This window comes from Gallus gallus, chromosome 2, assembly GCF_016699485.2.
Source record: "Gallus gallus isolate bGalGal1 chromosome 2, bGalGal1.mat.broiler.GRCg7b, whole genome shotgun sequence".
NCBI classification, from domain to species: domain Eukaryota; kingdom Metazoa; phylum Chordata; class Aves; order Galliformes; family Phasianidae; genus Gallus; species Gallus gallus.
The window spans coordinates 73369162-73388801 of record NC_052533.1 but is presented as its reverse complement, the minus strand read 5'-3'; the positions used below and the strand labels follow the sequence as shown (position 1 = coordinate 73388801).

Here is a 19640-nt window from a genome sequence, read left to right as displayed (position 1 = left end):
AGAGAGACTCTTTCACAGGTCTATTGTGATAATACAAGGGGAAATGGTTTGAAACAAAAAGACGGCACATTTAGATTGGATGTAATGATGTGCAGAAATCAGACCCTATAGCCAGTAAGGATGTAGAGCAGAGTAAGGATGTGTTTATTGGTGACGTGCATACATCCTGGTGCAAGGGGGATCGTTCCACCTAACCTGCACACTGTCAGGAGAAATCGTGCTATAGATATAGGTTGAACTAATACATAATCAATAGTTGACAGGAATTCGGATACATATTCATTACATTCCTGAGAGCCCATTAGCATGCAGTCCCTCCCCCCTTGCGCTTGTGTAGTAAGTTGTGATGATGAAAGCTCATAGTCTTCCTCGCGAAGGCTCGTAGTCTTTCTCACTGCAAACTTCTGATCCCGAAGGGGGGGCATCCCCCGAACCAGCTTCAGCTTGCCCTGTAGACATCTAATCACCTCCCTGCCAAATGTTTTCAAGCTGCTCTCCAGTCCTTATATTTATGGCCTTCATCCTCCTTGTTATTCCAGACCTAGTGTCTGTGAAAGTGCTTGGAATCCCTTGTTTTCTAACACTCTCCACCTAACCTATCTCTATTTGCCCCTTATTTCTACTTTGTGAAGCTACTTTCCCTTTTCTTGCTGTGAGGCCCTTCTCTCTATAACTGCAGGGTCCTGTTCTCACTCTTCAGTAAGGAAGCACTGGAACAGATTGCCCAGAAAGTTGGTGGATACCCTGTCCATGGAGAGATTCAAGGTCAGGCTGGAGGGGGATCTGAGCAACAGGAGGTAGCTGTAGGTGTCCCTCTTGACTGCAAAGGAGTTGGGCCAGGTGGACTTTTAAGATCCCTTCTAAATCAAATGATTCTATGAAATACAAAAAGCATTTTTTGTCCCTAATATATTCAGTTTGAATTAATCTTTTCTAAATCTCTCCCTTTTGTTGGTTTTATGCATTTCTAACTCATCTTTGCCTAATTTAGATTTTAAAATCTTCAAGGAAAGGGCTTTGACCTTTTACAGGCTTTCAAGGATCATGCAATGTTAATGAGTTTTATAAATATTTAATAATAATAATAGGCATGGAGATCTATTTTTTAATAATAGAAAGTTCTACAACTTTCAGAATATTTTATGATATTGCTGCTTTAAATATTGACACTCAGGATCAAAGTTTCTGAAATAATACACCTTTTTTTTTTTTCCTACTTATCTGTATGACCAACATGATTCCTAAATATATGTTAGGTATTGATTATACTATGCATTGTGTTCACATAGACTCCTAAATCTGTGTGGCTGCTGCCTACATAAATCTTGCTAAAACCCCCTGTAGACCGGAGGGCTTATATGTGTGTTGCAGGAGCCTGCAAATCAGGCATATAAATAACTGTCTGCCCAGGAGTTTCTCTGCAAAATTGCAGATACAGAAATGGAGGTCTAGGTTAGCCTGGCACACTGCAGTAGAGCTGTAAACAAGGGACTTACACAGCTGCTTTCTGAAGTAGGCAGAAATCTTACACCTATCAGACTGCATATGGTGTACTCACCATGTCAGACTAAACTGATTTATTGAAAAGTTTAGTATGACTCAACCGACACAGCATTTTACAGCCCACCAACTAACTAGTCTGGGGAATTGGTATGCATCACCTGTTCCTTCACCTTCCCTGAAATCAGGGGATCCAGATAACAAAAAGACTTCAGCTTCCCACTTTCCTTCCAGTCTAGGTAGTAACAGCTGAGAAAGCCACATAGTAACTGAGTTGTAACTTTCAAAGTTCTGATGTTTCTGTTTTTAAATTAAATTCCTGGTTCTGGGGTCATTGGCTTCCAAACAGGTCACAGAGTAGTTGGGTTTGTTATCATGTGAGCAAGATGATAAAAACTAAATTTCTGTTTTATTTTGTTGTTGTTATTGTTGTTACAATGTAACAAATGTAAAAGTTCAGAGTGTTTTTTACATCCACTTTCATGAAAAAATCAGGTTTAAGCAGCTGGAAGCACATACAGGCAGTGCTAAAAGAGATTTAAAATGCAGAAAAGACTGTAAAAGTGAAAAGGACATGCTGTGCAGACGTGTAAAGATTATTTAAAGAAGATATTTTAGCTGTCTCACAGAAAGTAGTACTTAACATTTGCAGGTGCATTGGCAGTCAGATCTTATGCTGATTGTCTGCTGCAAACACCACTGTCATTAGCAGTAATAACTCACTGTTTCTAGTCTATAGCTCAGGCTCTTAAGTTCTGTCAGTGATTTTGAGCTATGTTTCATAATAGTATGTGAAACAGGTTTTTGAGTATTGGCTCCTTTGCTCTCACAGAGCCTGCTGACGCTTTTTTTTTTTTTTTTTTTTTTTTCTCTTGAGTATGCTATCACTTAGGAATACTCCTGATTATATGCACATAGCTAATTTATTTTCATTTGAGGAGATTCTGCTTGTTGGATGTCTCTTCATCTCTATTTCTGTTGCAAGAGCCCTTCCTTGTTAAGTAGCACAGAGTACGAATAACATCTTTATGCATTTTTATGTGTTTTTGTAGTTTTTTCCATCAATTTTAAATGTATGAAGCTTTTAGATAATAATTCATTTATATAGTTAAAATGGTATATATGTGTTTTTATAAGTGCACAAAAAATACATATATATGTTTCTATGTGGACTTACTGTTGTCCTAACTGCTGTTTCCATGGGCATTATTAAAGGTTATTATCAGTGTCAGGCATATGTTTAAAGAATCCCATTCTGTGAAGCTGTGAATAAGATAAAAAGGTTTTGTTTTGTTTTGTTTTTTTTTTTTTGTTTTTTTTTTTTTGTCCTTGCTTAAATGTCTTAAACTCAACTGCAACATTTACAGTAAGGAAACAAAAATTCAGTATTATGCTTCAATGTTAACAAAGTACCTTGTGTATTTGCTTTCTGCTGCTGTCATAAGCCTTTTAGGGTGTGGCTTTTACTACATGTCTAAAAATCACTAGTGCTAGCCTCCATCCTTTTCATGTTTGTTCATTAGCTACCATGGTTTATAGTTCAGATTTCTCTGTTAGTCTGGAGTATTCTTTTCAGAGTTCTCCTTGCACTGTCTGTATAAATCACCGTGCCATTCCATTTTGCAGTTCCCTATCCGAAAATGAAATTCTGACCCCAGGGAAATCAGTGGCAAAGTACATCAACTTCACTAAGCGCAGAATTTCATCCAACCAGATTTCTATCCTTCAGTCTCTCAGTTTGACACAATATATCCTTATGTCAGGAATTCAGAATGGAACATTTGTTTTCTGCTCTTTGCTATCTGATTCTATCAAATCTTGCATAGAAGTTGGATCAAATTATATTGTATGACTGACGGCAAGGCAAATTACAGATATTTCCAGAAAGATGATAATTCCAGATATTTTCCAGTGCAGATGACTCATTTTCATGCTAACCAAGGCTTTAATGTCACTGGAAATTGTCAGAACAAACATCACTAGAGCTGAGCTAGCAAACTAAAGTTAATTTGCTAATTGTTTTAGTCTTGCCACAGTGTCAAGACTCCATTGTAAGTACGTTGTCTTCTCTCTTCTTGTTGTTGGTACTTTAGACAGCTACTGAGAAAGATAAAGTCAGGATTTGAACGTGGTTGTTCTTTCTTTCTTTCTTTCTTTCTTTCTTTCTTTCTTTCTTTCTTTCTTTCTTTCTTTCTTTCTTTCTGCCTTTCTTCCTTTCTTCCTTTCTTTCTTTTTTTTTTTTTTGTGACATATTATCAATAAAAGGTATTACTGTCTTTTCTCTGTGTGTGCTCTGAAAGCTCTTGAGGCACATGCCATATCGTGAAGTGATCAGATGGCAGCAAAGTTACTTCTAAAGAACAGAGGTTATTTGAGTAGATGTTTTTGCAGTAAAATGCACTAGCTTCCTGATCAAAATATTCTTGATTAGTCATCCCTAGTTTGAGAATATTTTTTCATAGAGAAACAGCTTGTTTCAGTGATGCTTACTATTTGGAACAAGATGTTACTCGGTATAAGCAAGAACTGAGACAAGAGTGGCAGAGTTTAGCTCATAGTTACTATTTACTATTAAGAAAAACAAGACTTTCATTTTCAGGGTTTTTTGGGGGGGAAGAAAGGAGGGATGATTTTTAAGATTTTTAGTATCTTGTAGTGCTTTGTGATTATACTTCCTGTAATGTATTTATCGTTTTGGAGATAAGTTTCCATAAGTTTCTTGTGAGATTTTCACCAAGTATTGCACTTCATGTTGTTTTCTTCTAACTTCATTTACTACATAACATAAGCGAAAAAAATTCTAAAAGTATTTTTTCTATCAGCTCTTCCAGGATTCATAAGGACACCAGAACTTATCTGCTTTTTTATTACTGCTCTCATTTCAGTTCCTCCTTTTTAGATTTGGCAAGGATATATTATATCACTGGCCTTGATTAGATGTTCTTTACATTTTATTGAATGCGTTCTAGTATTCTTATAAAGAAGGTATACTTTTATGAATTGTAACTGCAGTATGAAAGTTATTTTACCTATAGGATCTCATGGTTTTAAACTGAAGGACTAGTGAATATATATAGTTCCTGCATATCTAAGTATGTATCTGTATCTACCTATCTATTCACCTGTTTTGTTTGTATTTTGCTTCCTGTAGTCCAGGACACATGTACTAGCCACCTGCACTTTGCAGGCAACTAATAACTTAAAGAGATTCTCTGCTGAAGATTTAATTACCTGTACTTAGTTGCTGTTTCTCAAACTGTTTCAAGATGTAATTAGTTGAAACTTAAATCACATTGCAGTACTTGTATGTGTGTGTGCTTGCAGGGGGATTAAACATGAAGTGACATAATGATTAGCAAGCAAATATGATCTTTATCTAGCTCAGTAGTTCAAAATAGCTATGGCAGAAATGTGAAATGCATTATGATTTACTCTAATAATATTTGCTTCATATACAGACATCTGTTATTCTGCTGCATCCATTAAAATGTTTATTTTCTTCAATTTTCTCTAGTTTAAAATATTGTTTAATTTTCTACAGAAACTACCTTTGATAGAATTGCTTAAAATTAGGCATTCAAATGCATTCCTAATTTAGTACCTCATGATAAAGTCCAAACACTGCTAGAGGATCGTGCCACTTTTGGATATAAAAATGAAGTAAGCGTCTGTTGGCTCACAGTGAGAGACCTGATTTTCTGTATCTATAAAATGATTAGAAGAAATTTATCAAACAATCATCGAGAATGGAAGGAACAGCTAGAAATCATCTAGTTCAACCCATATACTTAAAAGTTTCTTGTCAGTTTTGAATATCTTCAGGGAAGAAGTCTTCACCTTTGCTTTACTGCTGTGCTTGGCCACTTCACAGTGGTGGGGAAAAAAAGATAAAGAAAAGAGAAAGGCTTTTTTGTTGTTGTTGTTATGGTTGTTTTATTATTATTATTATTTATGCTTAGGTGGGACTTCTCATAGTACAATTTGTACCCAGTGCTTTTTCTCCTAGTAGGCACCACTGAGAAGATCCTGGATTCATCATCTTTATTCATTCCATTAGGTACTTACACACTGAATGACACTTCACGTACCATAAATATATCTGATCTTTTTACTTTCTGTTTGTTTGTGAGACAGTGATGAAAGCTTTGCTGAAATCAAGTTTAAAAACCTTCACTGCTCTCTCCAATTCCACCTATCTGGTTCTCTTGTCATAGAAGGTTATCAGGTTGGTTAATAGTGATTTCTCCTTCATAAATCCATGCTGATTACTCATAATAATTTTCCTAGCCTGAATACTGGAAACCACTTCTACTTGTTCCATCACCTTTACAGGGATGCAGATGAGGCAAACTGCTCTGTGGTTCCCTGGATTATCATATTTGCCCTGCCTAGAGAGACCAGTGACATTCTCATAGGTCTCCCTCCTCATCCTCAGAAATCTCCTCCAGTTGTTGTGACCTTTTCAAGACAACTGAGTGGCCTTGCATCGATATTAGCGAGCTCCCTGAGCACTCACAGTTCATCCCACCATGTGCTATGGCTCTGTGTATTGTCCAGGTTGTTAACTGTTCCTCAGAGAGATCCTGTTCTCTGAGTGTAAGTCTGTCTTGCTGTAGACTTTCCCTTAGGTCTCAGGAGCCCGAGGTTCCTGAAGGATGTTCTTACTGGTGCATACTGGGGTGAAGAAGGCATGGAGTGCTTCACACTTTTCTGTGTCCTTTCCCATTAGGTCTTCTGCTTTATTCAGCACTGGGTCTATATTTTCTGTAATTTTCAATTTGCTGCCTATAGAAGCCCATCCTGCTGCTTTTCATGTCTCTAGGTGAATTGAGCTGCACATGAGCTTTGCCTTTTCTAACCCCATCCCTGTATACTCCAGCCAGAATCTCTGTACTGCTCCTGGGTTTTCCTACCCCTTCTGTCTCTTATACACTTCCTTTTTATGTTTGAGCTGCAACAGGAGCCTCATTCATTTCTTATTTTCCTGAGAGAGAAGTATCTTCAGATAGGTACTCTCAAATCACTTTTTCTTTTTCTTTTTCTTTTTCTTTTTCTTTTCCTTTTTTTTTTTTTTTTCCTTTTTTCTTTTCCATTTTTCCTTTTGCCTTTTATCTCTGTGTCCACTTTTATATATAGTCTGTTTGGATGTTGTCTTTGGCCAAAATGTTCCCATCTATCCATTCTATTCCCACAGCTAAAATCTTAGGCAGACTTTTAACATGTATTTAGAGTTAATCTGGAAGAAGGAAGTTCAAAGGGTTTTTCTTTGAGAACCTTCTGCATATTTAGTTGGTTGTGCCATTAAAAATCATAGCATAGTCCATTCAGCTGCCCATCTACCAAGTCAAAGTCTTTGTGTTTTCCTGTTACATTTAACCTACTTTTTTATGTGGTACCTACCCCATGGGCCTCACAGAGTCGATCACAATCATTCTCCTTGCTTGCATCAGAACATGCCAAGTTTTGTGTGTACATAACCACGAACAGTGGGCTTGTTAGCATGAATCACTTTCACAGTCAGAGATGTTCACAGATGTTGTGATTACTGTTAGAGCTCTTGGAACTTGAACACAACCTGGGAACTATTTTTAACTGCAACTTGTTGCACCGAAAGAGCTAGATTGATTATGAAGGTCTGTAAGGTTTGGGTTTTTCCCCTCATACCATTTATACAAAGACAGCACTAGGATATCACAAGTTATTTCAGAATACATTGTCATGTAAGTTGAGGTATGTGAGGTGTTGCTGAAGTCTGACTTCCATTAAGGTGAGATAATTTCACAGCATTTCTGACTGAAAGACTTTTCCAGAGAATGGGCAATATACTTCCCCATTTCCTGATGGTCTTAATTGACCATAACTGAAAAACTAGGTCCCTTAAGCCCACAAAAACTGATAATTGTGGTTAGAACATTTTTTTTCTAATTGGAACTATAGCTAATCCTCAAAAGGAGGATTTAGCAATACTAAGTCTGATATGTAATGCTGCATATCCTTTTTCTTCATGGACAGATTTATCTGATGCTTGCTCACATCCAAACTGAAATGGAAATCTACTTCTGAAGATGTTTTAGTACATCCATTTATTACAAGTTAGTAAAACAAATGTATTGCTATGGAAATTAGATGCATTTTTTAGTAAAATGAAGTACAGAGCTAATTTTAAATAATCTAATAAAAATAACTAAGAAGTGGAGACTTTAGTTAATATACTCAGCAGGAATACCCATGTGCTTCTTACTAGCCTGCAGACTCCTCAGTATGAGGTGGCTAACTTGATAGTCCAGGTGTTGTGAATTGTGTTTGTCATGTTGTGCTTCTCTGGGAATTGAACTCTTCACTCATGTTGCTGAACCAACAGAGATGGATTTTTCTCATTAACTGAGTCTCAATAAGGTAATCATTATACACTTCTTTTAAATGGATCTCTGTATTTGATGTGTATTTTTCATTCCACCAAAGAAAAGCCTTTGGCTAATCATATTTTAATGACCTACGGGACTTTAAGGGAAACATAACTAATATTCAGAAAATCTTCTGTATTTTCTTATGCAGTATGCAGTTTAATTAAAGGGAGCAGACTGAAAAATAAAACACTAAAATTGGTTAAACATGAAATATATTTGTTTTCAGTTGAAATCTCTCAGTGGAGGAAGAGTTATTCTAATAAAAATAAGGTGTTTCTGAAAAAAAATAATGGAGGCCTAGTCATTAAAACACTTTAGCTTCTGAAAATCATTACATTTCTTACTTCTTTTATTATTTTTTCATTAGTTACAGCATATTTAAACTGAAGGATTAGAAGAAGTCATTTTAATTTTCATTCAGTTTGTAAAGAATCAGTTTGTGATAGTTCTGAGTAATAAATAATGTTTTATTTCACGTCAGTATTTCTTGGATTTGTACAAAATACTCTTACTATATGTTTTATACTCTTCATATACAACTACAGAGTAGCCTTTTCTTGTTGCAGTACTGTGGGTTTCTACTACTGTTTTACAATACATCACACTTGAACACATAAGGCAATAGAAAGACCCAGGCTGTGGTCTTTTGAATGAATTGTGTCCCTAGTTTGAAGTTAGCAGCCCCATTATGTTGTACCTGCGTTAATTAACCGTGAGTGGCAGTTAAACTTTCCTGCAAATGAGAGAAGGGGAAAGCACAGGTAGAACAAGAGAGGGAGGATGACTCGACCACAGTCCCCTGAGGTAACTGCTCAGCTTCTCTGTGTAATTTTTGATGCCTCACTCCAGAAAGCATACAAAAGACAAGAGCCTACGTCCTCTCAGAGCAAATAAGTTTCACTTCAGACATTTTCAGGCAGTAAACTCAGAACATATTGAAATAATGGGAAACTGACTGGTCTTGGTGTACAACTGCAAGCATTGTCCATGTTTCAGATACACAGTGAAAATATAACAGTGCTGAAAATATTTCCTGTCTTGACATCGTGTAAAAACCTATGAGTAAGAAAATACTTTCTTTCACCTATCCTTCAAGATCAGTCAACTACTACTAGAAACATGTACTGGCTTCTGATTGTACATATAGTTGAAATATTTTATTATCTTGATAGTTTATACCTCCTAAAATTACGCATGGGTATTATACATTCAAGCAATGAGTTGCTCATTCAGGTCTGGGGAGTGCAAAATATAGTGTACTCCTCTTCCTCCTTACCTTTCAGTTTGTTTTGTGATGACTACATCATTATACATGGGATAGGTGCTATTCTGAAGATTTCATTTCTGAAGAATACAAATAGGTTTGTCTCAATTGACCTTTCAAACTATTCAAGTAAGCTATACTACCTTCAGCTAGCCTTCAGAGTCACATAATCTATCTCAGGTAAATAGTTGCAAATAATCTAGCATCTCTTCAGTGAATTCATCAGTTCTCAGCTAGTTAAACCCTTTTAGTTCTCTAAAGAACATGAGAAGAATTTAGGGAGGTAGGTAATAGTTGTGGTAATGCATGTTTTGGAAACCATGTCTAGGGAACTGTAGAAGTAATTAAATTATCTGTTTGGAATTATTCTTTGTGTGTGCACGTGCCCTTATGTGAAACCCTTTCTCAGTCAGAAGAATGCTGAATTTATTTATTTTAAAAGGAAAAGGAAAAAAAAAATAACGGGAAAGGAAAGTAAAGGAAAGGGAAAAGGAAGAAGAAAAGAAGTTTGCTTTCAACTGCTTTTCTTTTTTTCCTCTCCCTTTATTTGTTTTATTTATTTCCACTTTCTTAATTACTGTAATTCATGTTCACATATGGCAGGCAGGACTCAGGATTTCTAATGTCTTAATATCTTCCAGAACTTTCTTTTTTATCTCTGCTCTTGTCTCAAATTTCCACAAATATTACATTCAATGTCAAAATGAAGGATCTCAAATGACTTTTTGTACCTATTCCTTCTTTTCAGAACAAAAGCCATTTACTTTAGCCTTTTTTTTTTTTCATTCATGTTTCAAGCACATTAAGAATTGGATTATGCCATCTGAATGCCATGAGAATATGTCACACAGGAATTGTGATGCAGCATATTTTAGATTTCATATTTATCCTTCCTTTGTATACTTTCCAAATGGTAAGAAAATATGTGCATGTATGTAGATGAAAAACACAACTGAAATGATTTTCAGGTTTTCATTTGTAATACTGGTAAAGCAAAAATATGTCAAATTAATCTGTAAAATTTTACACATTTTATAAATTTTTGCAATACTTCAAATACATAGTGTCAATATAATGACTATATACTGGTTTAAGTTTTTTTTAATATTTAAGTAGGTGCCTTCAAATAAGAAATGTGATTTGCTGCTGGCAGTATTAAAAACTTTCTTTTCCCTTTGTTTTGTAAAGCATTTGGACTGTGAATGATTTATATCATGTTTGTTCCTCATTATTATTTCTTTTTAAACCTTTGATCTTATTTTCTGTCCCTGCGATTTATTAACCAAGAAGAAAGTGTGACTAGACTTGACTGACAAAATTATGCAAGTCCATTGCCCTTCAAAGAAAATATTAATCTTGTAGGTGAAAGATTACACAGTGTATATTGATGAAAATATTTTTCTTCCTCTCATGAGGATTTAGAAGCAACTTTCTCATCATCATTCATACTGCCATTTTATGAAATAACAGAAAAACTTGCTCAGATGCCCAACTTTTGTAAGATATCATAGTCATGTACTTTCTAACTTAAAAACAAAACAAATAAAAGTAAAACCAGAAAGCAATAATGATATTCAAAATCCTTCCCAGACAACAAATCTGAGAGGGTGCAAATGAAGATTGGAAATATTTATTCATTTGGTTTCTCCTGGTGACAGACATACTCCTGAAAGGGAAGAAATAACAAGCTGTATGCTGAAGGCTTACTGATATCTTTTTGTCTGTATCGATTCAAGCAGGTCACAGAAATGTGAACAGTCTTTCTTTCCTGTTCAGGCCTTACTATAATCACTGATCTGGAGCTTTGCCTGAATGGAGTAATGGTTGGTTGGACCTTAACATGCTACACTAAGGTTTATGCTATGGAAAAATGTTGCACTGAATCATCAGCACATCTCTATTCTGTAATGCTGTGGGAGGTTGGTCTCTGCAATTATATGGGCAATCTGACCTTGCGGAGGTGAGCATCTTTATGTGCATGTGTACAGAAAACCAACATAAGAGAATCAGTTTTAGGAATCAGTGCCTAGTGAAAGACAATCTGTACTGCTACTGTCACATAAATTGAAAAGCTAATTTTTGATTTAGTTCCAGAAAGGCAGACAGTCAGTTACAGCAAAACACACACTGTTCTTCTATTACAACATTATGAGAAAAATTTTATTTCAGGTTTTTTTTTTTTTTCTTATTTACCTGGTTGGCATGTTATGTATATAAAGTGCTCTTAAAATAAGACTTTAGATGAAATATGGAGAAACAGAATTAAACAGAAATAATAATAATAATAATAATAAAGGAATTCAGGAATTATTACAAAATGCAACACAGTACAAAATGATTCAAAACTGAACAGTTGTAAAAGTTTTTAGATCTTTACATTATTAATTAAACCATAATTTTACTTCCATTTCTTTTTGAGCTAATGTCACAAATGATTTTAAAAACAGAGCTCAGCGCATGAAAGAACCAAGAGTGACAGAATGGGTCTGAAAATTCTCATAAGCATCTAATAAATTATGAAACAACAACAACAATAAAGCAAGAATTCTCAAAATGTTGAGGAGTAAGGAGCTAACATAGCCTTTTGGCATCAGTATTTCTCAAAGTGTTACCAGTATGAAGACCTTTCAAACCAATTGGAGAAGTGGGGCATGGGGGGGGAGGGGTCAAACAGACTTCAGAAATGGGTTACTAAAGAAAAAGAATTTCAGAAGAGACTAACCACCAGGACTGGGCCCAGCGGTGGGACCAAATTAATAACAAATGATATCTCATTTCAAAGGTGATCTACGTCCTTGAGTTTGGAGGTGGACAAGCATCCTTAGCAAAGTTTTAATTTGTTTAGAAAATCCTGTAGGAAGAGGTAAATTTTAATCAGCTCAAGAATTTCTCAGAGAGAAGCTTCATTTTGAATAGGAAACAAGACCTTCTTACATCACAGAGACACAAAAGTGTAAGACGTCACTCTCAGAGTCAAAAAATGCTGATAATTTCTGTTTTCCACTTGTGAAAAACAATATATGATGTTTACTATTCTCTCAGAATAAAAATAAAAAATAAATTGTCTTTCCAAAACTATTTTCTTTTCTTTAAGCTAAAGCACCCAATAGCATTTGCCATTTCCTACTTTCCCAGACTATTTTCCAGGCTATATTTCTTCTCAGAGAAAAATTGTTCCCAGTACAATTCCTTATGTTAGCCTTTATGAGTGGTATCATCAGGATGTCTCGTCTCATGTTCTTAGGACTCAGTTCACTCTTCACTAAGAGGTCAACAGTGCTCTGTCAAGGATTCTTCTGTATCACAGGCTGCTTTCCCAGACTGGCAGCCCTCTGACCAGCAGGCATTGCCTTCTGTCAGAGTTTTAGCAGCGATTCTGTGTCAGTAATTTTTCCCATTATAGTCATGTCACCTTTAAGGCTACTCCCATCAGCACCTCAATATAATTCTACAAAATATCAGTGGCTGTACATTCCACATGGTACTCAGGGGAGAAAAATGAGCCGGTAGGCTTTGACTGGCAAACTGATTCCAGTCACAGTGGCCTTTAAATGACTTGGGATCCTTAAGTCAGCAACACAGACATTATTCACTTCAAGTAACCATGCCTCATGAAGCTTAATCTTTCTTTTCTTTAACTTTTTAGTGGTAATTGAGAAAGTAAGTCACAAATCATCAATTTAAATTGGCAAGCTGCACGAAATTTATTGACATCAGATATTCTGTTGTATCTTTAGAATAATGTAAGGCACTAGTGATATAGCCAATTTTCAACTTTTTTTTTTTTTTTTTTGCCAAGCATTAGCCAGTTTTTTGTTTGTTTATTTGTTTTTGTTTTATTCTGAATTAAATAATGAATGAAAAAATTACATGGAAAGGAAAACAAGTATATAAGACATTAACAATTTTTGAGGATTAAGTGAATTCATGTTATAGTTCCTTCTGAGTTTTCCTCCATTCTGTGGTCCTTGATTCAAATGTAAATTCAAAATAATATTCTATGAGAATCCCAGAGGAGGAGAACGAGATTTGCCCTTTGACATAGCTCTGATTTGTAAGTGGCTAAATGAGAAAGAGAAAATACTAAAAATGTTAAAAGTCTGTTCAGAAAGGAGAATTCCTAGGTAGGCAAACATCACAAAATGTCTTTTATCATCATTTTATCACCTCTGATCCTGCGGAGAAAGCGTGGACCATAAAGTATAAGTCATAAACTATTATTAATGCAGGGAGAGGCTACACTGGACTTCTCTGGAGTACTGACTAGTGAAATTAAGGTTTTTGTGAAGCATGTATATGGTTTCAGAGCATAATGCTCTATGAAAATTGATACTAACCAATTCATAAAGGCTGGCTGGTTTAAGGACAGTGCATCTGTAGAAAGACCAGTGCAATTAAGTTGCACATTGTGTTGTGAAAGGGAAGAATTCATGCATCCAAGATTCCTTCTTTCAGGTGCACAAGAAAAATGTTTGTGATGCTACCTGTAGCTATCTTTTTTAAAAAAAGAGATCAGCCACCAGACATCATAATAATGGCTCTGATACCTCTTTTTCCCTGATTTTCTTTCCTCAGGTGGTTAGCTTATCCTTCAGATTGTTCAATGCCCAACAGAAACAGATGTGATCCACAAGGATTCCTGCCAGTACCGATAGGTATTATCCTTTCTCTACTAAAGTGTCTGTCAAATAAATGCTCCAGAGTTTATCTATAGTTCATTTTTTATTCAATTTCGTTGTTGGCTGTAGCAATAAAGTGTTGGGATACAAAAGGTTGTGGGTTTTTTTCTTTTGTTTTTCTTAATTACTTTTCATCTGTTTTTACTTTTGGAGTAAAAAGAGCAGAGAAGGTGTAAATGTAACTTCCGTGGGCAAGTCATAATTTATGGGGCTATAACCTGGACATTAAAAACATGAATTTTGCACTTGCTTCAAATTGTTCCTTTTTGAAAGCTGCATGTGAACTACACTTTTCACATTGAGAAAACGTTTGATCTGCTATTCAGTAGTGGTTGTAAGCAAACAGATAGAATTAACTGTGCCTATCACTGTTGCTTTTCTGATAATCAGAAAAAAACATATCTCTATTTTTTTTAAAATTTTTGTCAACCAGAACTACTGAGTGAGTGTTTGGAACCATGTTAAGCATAAATTGAATAGATTATTATTATTATTTTTAATAATCCTCTTTTTCACCTAATCTAGGTCAATACATTTTGGATGCTTGTGGTGTTAAGGCAAGCAACCAGCAGAAGTGATAACTGATACATTTATGAATAAAAGCAAATGAAGGTTTACTCCTTATATAGACATATTATCTTCATGATAATTGCCTTAAGACTCCAGGGCCTAGGTTTCTGGGAAAATATTAAGAGTCATCATAAAATTAGAGATTTGACAATATTGTACTGGTGTGAATTGGATTCTGAATCTTGTAGGAATAGTAAATACAAAAGCATAGCAATCCACTGCTCATTCTTAAATATGCCAACAATTAACTTTCTCAGTATGTCCCTCCAGAAGATTATTTAACCTCATATTCTCCCTTATTCTTCCAATAATGTTCATGAACTTGTAATATAACTCAAAATGCTTTGCTTCTGAATTGATGAGTTTGTCAAAAGTTTTCTACCAGAGACAGAAAACTGCTAAGAACCCATCTAACCATGGTATACTCTGTTACCACTGAAGAAGATTCTCAGTGCAACTCATCAAATCATGACTGTAGCTGTAGTGAACAGTAGAATTTAGGATTTGTTGAACACAATATTCTTGAAGAATGCAAACTTATTTCATATCCTTTTGAATAACTACACATAATTTCAGCTTTCCTTTTACTGGTATGAAAAATCTAGAAGTCATAATTTTTCTCTAATACAGTGAGAAGCCCTTCTCCATACCAACCTGCTTTAGATAAACACTGTGTTTTTGACAGACATCTATAAACAATTCTCCATGAGGCATTTTCATTGCTTTGCAGATAAGTACATATAGTTTGCTGTCTCTTAAAACTTAGCAGTTTCTGCATCTAAGAAAACTGATTTGTTTGTGCTTTTTTCTCCATTTCCCCACAATCAAATCATAATGATTACTTGTAATCATAGGATCAACAAAGTATAGCCTCTCTCGTCTTATGACAAACATTCTTGTTGTTAATTTCAAGATGCATGAAATTATAGCTTGCATATTTGCACTTAATCTCTTTTCCTTTCTTTCTTTAATCTACAAGTCATCTAATTACTCCTGAAAGACAAGAATATGTTCTTCAGTAGTGATACTGTTGCTGAAATTTCTCACTGCCATGATTCCATGTAATGTAGTCATTGACAGAAATAATAAAAGGATTCAGTTCCAAAACAAGATCCCCTTTCTCATAATCGACCTTTCAATATTACATTTTTTTCCCTAATTGTGTGATCTTTTTTTCCTGGTATTCAATTATTTATTCATTTTATAATCCATGAACACCGATTTTCTCTGCATTAAATGATAATTTCCCATGAAGCATTTATATCAAAAGCTCTGTTTAAATTTAGGTGATTAACATGGAGGTATTGCATTTCTCTGAAGAGAGTGATAACAGTCATACTTGAATGTTTGGTAAAACTTTGTTGATTTCCCTCTATCTCAAACATCTAATTTCTGAGATTTCTCTGTACAGTAGTCAAAGTACTGGGTTTGTAGTAGCTTAGATATTTTGTTTTTCCTTTGTCTCCCCATACATACTGCTGACAGAGTAGTACTACATTTGTTATTTGTTAGTTTGAGATTACAATGTCTACACGGAATGATTAATTGAAAACTTTCCTACTGGAATTCTTTAAATACCTCAGTTTATGGATTATCTTGCCATTCAATTTTATGAAAGTAAACTCAGTTTCACATGTTATGCAGTCTTTTCTATTACCTTATCTTTAAATAACTATTTTTCTGTAATTTTAAATTACTTAGCAAAGTTAAGTTCAACTGTACTTATGGCCATTTATATTTCTGACTTTGATTTGTGTAACTCATTCAACCTTTATTCCTATCTTTACAGGTATTTTCACTTATTCATTACATTCTGTCTTTTCCGCTTATTTGTCCACACAGACTGTTCACTTTCCAATTTTCTCTTTTCTTGAAATACTGCACTTCTATTTAAATTTGGTGCTTCTTCCACATTTAGATCTTTGTATTCTTCTGTCAGCTTTATTAATTATCTTCCTAGTATGTCATACTAAAATCCAAATTCTGAATTTTGATCTGTTTTTATTTTGGCTGCCTTTTTGAAATTACATTCGTCAGCTCAGGATTTCCAGATCAAGTATTGTACTACTTATTCATACCACCTTCACTGTTTACTGGAATTGCGTAGATGACTAATTGTTTTAGAAATTTCCTGCATATTCATCTCCAAGCAGGTCTCAGAGTTACCTTTGTGGAGTGGTACAGGTCAGAAGATAAATGTTAAGAAGGAATTCTCTGGGAAAATTGCATTGCCTTATAACCTTATGAAAACATCTCAATTCCCCATCTCTGATGTAGAAGTATTAATACCTCTTCAGGAAGTCTTGTTATTATGTGTTTTTTCTTAAGGGCCCTGTTGTCTTTCTTTCTATAGGAGTTTGAAAGCATTTTCAATGTTTGCCTTGATTCTACCAAACAACTTTTAAAATTTTGTAGGATTTTGACTCATTTACTAAAGTAAGGCCCATTTTTATTTCTTAAAGTCATGAAAGAGTAGCCCAACTTTCCTTTGCCCAGTCAATCTTTAGAAGAACTTAGAAAAAATGTCAGATACTGTTCAACGTGTCATTAAAGATAAATAAAAGAAATTATCCAGTATTTGTGCTGTAAAATACAAATAATTCTGTCCACCAGTTTTCATGTGGTACCCAGTGATGAATCAAAACCAATAGTATTAAATAATAATATTGGAACTTCTTGTTAAGTTGAAATAATATTGTATAGTATATAATATAAATTTTATAATTACAAAATACTTTAAGTTCCATGACTGAAGTTTTCTCTGGAGATATACTAAACTTTTCACAAATTACATTAAATTTGTGAATTTGTAAATTTGTAAATATAGTGAAATTTTCACAAGATATAGTATATATATTAATAACATACATTTAAAAAAAAAAAAAAAAGAAACTACTTGAATAAGTGATTTAGTACTTACCATTTCTAAGGTATACCAATAGTTACCAGTAATTTTTACACCATCAGGAAGAATATAAAACCTCTTCAAGATACTTGTAAAAATCCTGTATCCAGGAATTGATTTTTGAATGAGTTACCATAGCTGTAGCTTTATTGTTGTGTCAGTAGGAACAGAGTAAAATCCATCCTTACAGTGTTGAACTAATTTACCAGCTGTCTTTATTGTACCCTTTCACAGGGGGCTATGTAGAACAGGTTTTCTATTAAGAAGAAAAAAACTGCAATCTAAATAAAACAGCTTTGTTGTCCTCCTTGAAACACACTACCAAAAGAACAATGGGATTTTCATTTTGCAGTATGTTTCTTATTTTACACTGATATTATTTTTTTTTTATGTTCAAATACAGAACCTGCTGTTCTGCTAGAAATTTTAACCGTACCGGTTTTGCAATTTCAAGAGATTTATCTCATCACACTGTTTTGCTTGGTATTCACATAGTCTTCTGTTACTAATAAGAAGTCTGCTGGTGAGAAACTTTCTATATTGATCTTTAAGAACATAAATCAATAAATTGATAATACAAAAGCAGGTAGTGTCTTAATTCTGTCATCCAAGGGACAGCACTGTGAAAGTGATTACTCAGAGCACTTCCTAATTTAAAGGAAAACGATCTGTGCAGTCTGATTTAATATTTTTGATTCATGAGCTTAAGCAGTAGCTTCTCTACTTTAAAGTAACCATCAATGAAACAAACATCAGATTAGTATTTTTCTTTAGAAATCATGCCAGTATTAAGGTTTGAATAGTTTTCATTTTTAGTTTTTGTCTTTAACATTTTGGGTAATTACATATTAACAGTTTGTTAGCTCAATGAACTGGTATTAAGAAACAGAATCTTCATAAGGGATTGCACTGATAATGCTTGTGTAGACAGTATATTGTACTATTTCCTTCTCTAATCTCTGCCATGTAACCACCTAGATTCCTATATAGGCTGAAGATATCCTCATGTCTTTATGGTGTTTGATAATGTTTTACTACCCAAATTTTATTAGGACTGTATTGAAAGTATAATTACACAAGTACAGAAAGAGTGATTATCTCTGTAATTAAGCAGTTCTCTCAGTTCTTACTTGTTTCATTCAAATTATTGGAGGAATTGATTTAATATATATATACTTGGAGTGAAATTAAGGCAGCTAATGAGGCCAAACGTTGTCCAACCAGTATATTGGAAATTCTGATCAGATAAGGAATGTGGGAAAGATGGGGAAGTTAGCGATAGTAAATAGAGAAATCCTAGTGAATGTGTTGTAAAGCTGGGATACTCACCACTGCGGATTCAGTGATGTCTCATTGGTCCATAGAGGGCTGCAGGTTGGTCCTTGACCTGCAAAGCTACAGTTCAGTGGAGGTAGTATCCATTCTACTCCGGACCTCTTGGAGTTTTCATCCTCTTCATAGTGCCTTTTTGGTTGCTAGGGCAGTGGTTGGTTGCCAGGGGTGTTTATGTTTGTTTTGTCTGGGGTGATGGCATTATGTGCTATGTGCTTTGGTTGTCAGGAGCACTAATTTTTTTTTTTTTTTTTTTTTTTTTTTTTCAGGAGCAACATTGTGGCCATAGTTCATGACCCCCCATTAGGTAATTGGTAGTTGATCACACAATTGTCACATGGTTGGCTGCTAGGTATGTGTGCTGACTATACGGTGGTCCTCTCCTTGGAGACAGCCCCCATGAGACAGCTTGAATGACCAAAAGGAGCAACAGCTGAAAGCAGTTTCTCCTGGTTGCCCAGCCACATAACATTCTCTTACCACTGTGATCACGGTAACCACTAACTACAAATACTTGCTAAGCAGGTTATGTCTCAGTTGACTGCCGCTGAACAAATGTTGAGCCAAAAATTGGTCTAGCTTCTCACATTACTTCAATCTTATTATTAGCTAGTAGACAATAAGATATTTGTAGTTTCTATTCTATGACCTGTACCAAAGCTATACTGCTGGCTTTTCAGTAAGCTTCCACTGAGCTGTCTTGACCTGCCTGCCACTAGCCAAAACTGTAAAGTTATCAAATCTCAAGTAAAGTTAAAATTAGTGATTAAGGGACTCTGCTCCTGAATACACTAAGTACTTCTGGTGACTTCCGTATGTATGAATGTGCATGCACACTCTGAACTCAAGCTGTCTGAATATATGCATTCTTATGTGCACATAATCTTTTTTAGGGGCCCAGTGCAATGAATTAAAAATTCTGATATTAACACCTATATTATATTTCAACTCTCTTCAGCTGATGATGCTTGAAATGAGATTTT

The 19640-nt window shown here is 34.9% G+C and overlaps 1 long non-coding RNA gene across 1 annotated transcript in view; it reads right to left on the bottom strand.

Annotated features, from left to right (window-relative positions):
- The window catches only part of LOC121109776, a 72081-nt gene extending 53326 nt beyond the window's left edge, over window positions 1–18755 (bottom strand). Inside the window, exon 1 of the long non-coding RNA XR_006937324.1 lies at window positions 18655–18755. This is a non-coding gene — a long non-coding RNA (uncharacterized LOC121109776). The remainder of the gene's footprint in view (window positions 1–18654) is intronic.
- Window positions 18756–19640: the final 885 nt, after the last annotated feature.